The following is a 7,856-nucleotide window of genomic DNA, read 5'->3' on the forward strand; positions in this document are numbered from 1 at the left end:
GACCAGTGGCGTACTTTAGTGAGAAACTCAATGGAGCAGCGCTGAACTATCCAACGTATGACAAGGAGTTGTACGCGCTTGTGAGGACTTTGGAGATATGGCAACACTACTTGAGGCCTAAGGAGTTTGTGATCCATACCGATCATGAGTCTCTAAAGTACCTTAGGGGACAACAGAAACTGAACAATCGGCATGCCATGTGGGTGGCATTCACAGGGACATTTCCCTACATAATCAAATACAAACAAGGTAAGGATAATGTAGTGGCCGACGCACTATCACGGAGGTACGTACTAATCTCTACCTTGGATTCGAAAATCTTGGGATTTGAGCATGTGAAAGAGTTATATTTGTTGGATGAGGATTTTAAGGAGATATTTGAAACATGTATGCATGGTCCACATGATAAATTTTATTTGCATAATGGTTTTTTGTTTAGAGAAGATAGATTGTGCATTCCTAAGTCATCGATTCGTGAATTATTTGTGAGGGAGGCACATGGTGGTGGTTTGATGGGGCACTTTGGTGTGGCTAAAACTTTGAGTTGTTTGCATGAGCATTTTTATTGGCCACATATGAAACTTGATGTTGAACGTGTTTGTGAAAAATGCATTACTTGTAGACAAGAAAAGTCTAGAACACAACCACATGGCTTGTATACACCACTTCCTGTTCCTAGTGAACCTTGGATTGATATTTCTATGGATTTTGTTTTAGGTTTGCCGAGGACTAAGAAGGGGAGAGATTCAATATTTGTTGTTGTTGATAGATTTTCTAAGATGGCACATTTTATTGCTTGTAACTAAACTGATGATGCATCAAACATTGCGGATTTTTTCTTTAAGGAAGTCGTTAGGTTGCATGGTATGCCTAGGACAATTGTATCTGACCGTGATGTTAAATTTTTGAGTTACTTTTGGAAAACTTTGTGGGCTAAACTTGGCACTAAACTGATGTTTTCTACTACATGTCATCCACAAACGGATGGACAAATGGAAGTTGTTAATAGAACTCTAGGAACACTTTTGCGTGCTATACTCAAAAAGAACTTGAAAATTTGGGAAGAATGTTTGTCATTTGTTGAGTTTGCTTATAACCGTAGCGTGAGTTCTACTACGAATTATTCACCATTTGAGATTGTTTATGGTTTTAATCCTTTAATTCCTTTGGATTTGATGTCTTTGCCTGTGAGTGAAAGGTTGAACATGGATGGCAAAAAGAAAGCTGAATTCGTTAAAAGTTTGCATGAGAAGGTCAAGGATAACATCGAGTAGAAAAATTAACAATACACGAAGCAAGCCAATAAGGGGAGAAAAAAGATGGTTTTTGAAAAGGGAGATTGGGTGTGGTTGCACTTGAGGAAGGAAAGATTTCCAGAAAAACGACGTTCGAAGCTCTTAACTAGAGGTGATGGACCATTTCAAGTGATTGAAAAGATCAACGACAATGCCTACAAATTAGATCTACCAGGTGAGTACAATGTTAGTTCTACTTTTAATGTTAGTGATATTTCCTTGTTTGATGTAGGAGATGATCAAGATTTGAGGACAAATCATTTTCAAGAAGGGGAGAATGATGCAAACGTGGTTGATCAAGCACCAAAAAAAACATGGGAGTCGTTGGAGTTGCCCGAAGGACCTATAACGAGGGGACGTAGCAAGAAGTTTAAAGAAGCACTTCAAGGATTCATGATGAGCTTCCAAAAAGGACCTACAAGTTGGATGTCTAAAATAAAAGATCTTGGGGAACATGGACACAACAATGGAAGTGTTTGGAATGTTATTCAAGTGTTAAATGACCATGAGGATAGCAGCATGCGCGCACCAGCACTGGATCTCGTGCAACCGCGCGCAAATGGGCAGCAGGTGACGCGCACCCGCAACACATTTTGCGCGGCCGCGCGCATGGCGCGCGCGCCACCGCGCGAGTTCCGGCGCGGCCACGCGCCGGGTGTTGCATGAAGGCAGTATAGCGCGCGCCCCCATGCATGATCCAGCGCTACCGCACGCCCAGGGAAGAAAATAAGGCAGTATGCTGCGCGCCCGAGCGCGAGATCTCGCGCCACTGTGCGCACTTCCGTGTCAAATTTGCTAGTTATCTTATTTAAGCCTTTTCACACAACTTTCTTGTTATTTTATTGTATTTATATGCATTGTATCAAGGTTGAACGAAATAATTGAATGATATAAGAAAAAATGAGGTTCTCTCAATTTTCAAAGCTTTTAGCTTTGTTCTTCACAAGAAGAAAACCAAATCAAACTTTTCAAAGATTTTCATCTTTGTGGCGTTTGTCGATTGTTTTTCGTACGGATTGTCAAAACAAGATCTTTGAAGGTTCGTTTGAAATTCAATTGTTCTTATCGTTGATGTTTGTTGCTAAGTGTTAATCGCTTAGAGGTGAATATTACAAATCTTTACTTGTTTCAAAAGATCGGGACAACATAATCGATCCTTGTTCGTTATTGAATTGAGGGCTCGATTTCGATAATCGTGTTTGCTTCTCATTCGTACGAGGTTTCGCATCAGTATTGGTTGGCAGGATTCGTTACCACTTGTCGAGTTTTCTTATAACGATAGTTATCAACTGAGCATTGGAATGTCAGCATTTGAAGCACTATATGGCAGGAAGTGTCGATCTCCTCTGTATTGGGACGATTTATCTGAAGCACCAATTGTAGGACCTGATATGATAAGAGATATGACAGAGAAGGTGAAATTGATTCAAAATCGTATGAGACCTGCTCAGGATAGACAGGCTGTATGCGAACATCAGGAGACGGCCGTTGATTTTTGAGAAAGGTGACAGCGTTTTTTTGAAAATATCTCATTTTCGTGGTACAGTTAGATTTGGAAAGAATGGTAAATTATCACCGAGATTCATAGGTCCGTATGAGATTTTGGAACGTGTTGGTTATTTGGCTTACAGATTAGCTCTTCCTCCTGCGTTAGCAAGTGTTCATGATGTTTTTCATGTGTTCATGTTGAGGAAATATCATCCAGATCCTTCTCATGTACTTCCACCCGATGAAGTTGAGTTATATCAGAATTTGAGCTACATTGAGAGACCGATTAAAATTCAAGATAGAAAAGATAAGCAACTCAGAAATAAATTGATACCGTTGATTAAAGTACAGTGGAACAGACATCGTTTCGAAGAAGCAACTTGGGAATTAGAAGATAAAATGAGACATAAATATCCAGAGTTATTCAAAATATGTACGCTTCTATTCTCGGTTTTATTTTCAGTATTGATCATTACATCTTAGACTTGAAAGAGATGATTGATTTCGAGGACGAAATCTATTTTTAGAGGGGAGGAATTGTAATGCCCGAATTTTGAAAAAAAAATAAAATTGTGGCAGTAGTTCTGATGGTTTATGGCTTTACGTTATGGTATGAATGGTAATGAATGTTATAGAATTGAATATATAATGGATGGGTAGAATCAAAGGTTGAATTTCAGCTAAATAGGTAATGGAAGTGTAGAAACGGTATGAAAAATGCGGCAGTAGTTGTGGTTTTTAGCATAATGTTTTGTATATTGATCCAATTGATGTGAGGTCACTTTCATTAGAAAGATAAGACATAAGGCTATAACTTTCTTATTTTGAGTTTTGGTCAAATCATTAGGGAAGACGAGCCAAAAGCGCCCCGAAGTGTGTCGTGCGTATCGTCGTTCCTACAATGACACATGTTGGGAGATTGAGCATAACGTTTTACTAAAACCTCCAAATGACATGAGGCCAATTGGAGATGCAAGCCAAGCATAGGGCTACAACTTTCTAGTTTACTACTTTCGCAAATTCTGAAGTTAAAAATGCGTTTTGGACAAAATACGGCGCGCCCCTGCGCCAGATCCCGCGCGATGACGCGCCCATTGATGAAATTTTGGTGTTTGGGCAGTATGGTGCGCGCCCCTGCGCCAAAACACGCGCCATGGCGCCCAGCACTTGTACAAAAAACGTGTTTTGAGGTTTGGATGGTATATATTAGATTGGGGAATGATTTTTGTATCATTTCTTCTCATCCTCATTTCTCTCCATCGGTTAGAAGCTAGGGTTCTTCCATTTTTCTTCTTTCCCTCCTATCATCTCTTGATTTATTCCTTCAATCCAAATTGGTATCTTCATCTACGCTAATAGAAAGATTAAGGTAAGTTATTACTTTGTCTTGTTCTTGGATTCCTTGAGTTGTAAGTTTGTATTGGTAAGTTTTCAACTTACGGGGGATTGAAAGCTTAAGAAAATAATAATAATGGATTCTATTATGGTTTGATCTTGTAGAATCATCACCAAGTGCCAAGACTAGTGTATCTCAATTTGGTTGTAAGTAGATTCTTCCTTGGAATGCATCTCATGAGCTATGTTTATGATAAATGAAGATTCAATTGATTTTAGCTCCTTTAAATTATTGATTATGTATATTGTATGTATTGATATTTTGAAAAGAAATGAAATTGAAGACAAGAGCAAAGTAAAGGAGCTAACTCTTTAGCACGCACATCACGTGCTTGACAAAATGATTCAATGAATGTTTTTATTTCATATTACGGTTAAGAAATGATATGGATTCCTTCCTTACACAATTGTTGTGATTTGAGTTTTCTTTAATATCCAAATTGCGGATCTTGATTCGAAGCATTATTGAATTAATTATGAATTTTGTACAAAAATTGCTCTGTTTTGATAAATGATCCGAGTTCTTGAATTATAGCAGAATTCAGAGGTTCAAAACTTCTCACCTACACATTTCGATCTTCTTTTGGTAATATTTGAAAGGTATGTTATGGTCGGTATCATACGAGGTAAAAGTATCATCTTTATTTTAAATTGAAAATTCTATGGCTTGATGAAATACTTGTGATTTTTGATGATTGATCTTTTGAGATGAGCTTATTATGATATTGACTTGATGAGATTGAAATGCATCATTGCATTGCATATTGAGCCATTTTTCTATTCAGATTTGATATGGCGGAGGTCGCCTTGACTTATTGATTTATTGGACGTATGGGGCTATAGTTGAGTTGGCATAGTGTATGCGGAGGTCGCTGCTATGGCCTGAATACTCTCTATAGGAGCACCATAGTCCTGGGGATTGTAGAACACAGCACCCCACCCCGAGCGGATGAGTCGGTTGATGTTGTTGGGGGATTCTCTTTCCTTAGGTACCCTATGACCAGATGATTCACTTGATCTTGAGATTTATTGACAGCCCACAGCTTCTGATCATACATTGCATTATATTGCATCTTTATGAATTTATATGAACTATTTGAAAATTTAATTCTCATATGTTATTGATTGTATTATAATGGGTTTATACTCACCGGAACGTCGGCTACCTCTTGTTTTCATGTGCTTGACGGTAGGTGAGTCAAGGCTTGGGATGCCAGAGTCCAGCTCCAGGCGAGGAGATACGAGTTAGAGTGGGATTCTCGGGTCTTAGGAGCTATTTGATGATATTTGGATTAATTTGGCCACTAGTTTATTTTGGCATGTTGAAATTTATATTCCAAATTTGAGACCTTTAAATTATTTTGAAGATGTTTATGTCAGTTTGTGAACAACAAATTATATATTTTACTAAATCGTTTGGTTTGTTACATTTATAATTATTAGTATTAGATATCGGACCTGGGGCCCCACAATCGCAAAGTCTGCAATCTAGTTTAAAAGTTCTCAAAAGCTCATGCTTATTATTTACATTCATAGCTTTCAGACTATACTTCGAGCTTAAAGTGACTACCCTATCTTCGAGATAGAAGAGGTGACATAGGAGTATTTGAAATCTCCGAGCATCCATAAATTTTGTGTTCTTTCCTTATCACTTTTATTCTATCTGTCTTTCAGTCATTTCCGAACTTTTATCAAGTTAACTGATTGACATTGACAACAAGATTCGCGAATTCAGTTTATCACTAAACTTATTCATAAATCGAAGAAGTTGTGGAAATTGTAAAGTGTTTATTCAACCCCCCTTTTAAACACTTTTTCAATCACAACCGATCCTAACAATTTTTATTAAATAATTATTTTTAATTATTTAATATATGTTATATTTAATATGAGATTTTCGAAAATCATGTCTTTTGATGTGTTTTTATGCTTCGTGTCGTATTTTAAACTAGTAGTCGATTTTTGACGAAAATAAGAACCTTTTGAGAACTCGGCTAATATTTTCGAAATTTTTTCTAAACTAAATATGTTAACCACTATGTAATGGACCTATTAAACCTAGGTTATTGGACCTAAAATGTTGCCAAGTATTTAATTTTAAAAAAAGGCCCAAAACCCTAACCTACACAAACTAAAACACACGCCACACCACTCACCTAGAAAAAATACTAGGACTCCTCCATCAGCAGCTTACACGATCACACACCATACTTTCAAGGCAAATCAAGTAAGAAGAAAATGCAGCAAGTTCCCGTCTCCCACTGCCAATGTTCCTCACAACTCAAATTGTTTTCTTGCGTAAAATACGCAAATGCACGCTGAAGGATCATTTGCTGAGCACCTTGTGGTGCTTCAAACAAAATATTCTCCAAGAGGTTAAATAGCTCGTGTTCTAAGCAAATATACACCGATGAATTAGATCGAGTTTGGTATAGAACCAAGTGGAAAACACTAGAAATAATTCTTCGTTAAGAAACACTTATATATTTTATATCTTGTGTAACTGAATGACTGAAAATAGCTAGGGATCAGTTCTTGCTTATATCAGTTCAGTTAAGGACAGAACTGAACTGATATCAGCTGAAACTGATCAAATCAGTTAAGAACAAAAACAAGTAGTTAAACAAAAAAAACACAAGATATGTTTATGGATGTTCGGAGACTTTGACTGCTCCTACGTCACCCCTTCGATCACCTCGGGTAGGATTCACTAGAAGACTTTGATCTATACAACACTTTGTACAAACCCACCTAGCTAGGACTTACACTACTGCCTAAACTGAACTCCTAGATAAAACTGAAGGCAGCACCTTCCAGTCAACACTTCTTTAATGTCTATGTGAGAAACACTACATACACAAGTTTAATGTCTTTGTGCAAGACTGTATTTGAGTGTTGGTGTGTGTGTGTGTGAGAACTGAGCTCTGAAAACTACTCGAAAGTGTTCTCACACAGTGGGGGAAATATGTGTCTAATCTAAAGATGATAACACGTTTAAGTGTTCCCTCAACTGGGCTGAAGGCTTCTCTTCTAAGCTGATATGATTTTGAAGCGTGCCCTTTTCTTTTCTCTCTTCTGTTGTCTATGTATTCATTGATCTTTACCTTCTATTTATAGGCGCGATGTTTGTCGTACAGTGAGACTCAATTATTGTATCCGTTGCATTTTGAATATATTCCTCAAAATTTGTCTTGTTCTTTCTGGAACATTATTGTCTTTAAACTCTAATACAACGTCCATTATTGTCCTTTGTCTGGACAAAAGTTATTGTACCTTTGCGCACAGCTGTATTCCACTTAGTTTAGCTTATCTTGATCTGCAACTGATTGCTCCTAAATGATGTTCTGAACTGGTCAGTTGAACTGGTCTTCAGTTTGGCTGGTGGAATCGGTTGACTCGTCAGTTAAACTGATTACACTCTTGTTTAGTTGAACTGATCTCAGTTGGGCTCTTAATAAGTTGAACACTCCTTCGGCTGGCCGGGCTTCTGAGGTTCTCCTGCTGAACCACCTATCAAATGAACAATCAGTTGAACTCATTTACGATACATCAGTTGAACTGGTCTAGTTTGGTTGATCACTTGATGCTTTCAATTGGCATCTTCGACAGCTTTGGTTTTGGCTCATAATTGATTATTTTAGTTTCAGCTATCTGCGCACTAAGATAGATTATTAAAAA

Source organism: Primulina tabacum, chromosome 1 (assembly GCF_025594145.1).
Source record: "Primulina tabacum isolate GXHZ01 chromosome 1, ASM2559414v2, whole genome shotgun sequence".
NCBI lineage: Eukaryota > Viridiplantae > Streptophyta > Magnoliopsida > Lamiales > Gesneriaceae > Primulina > Primulina tabacum.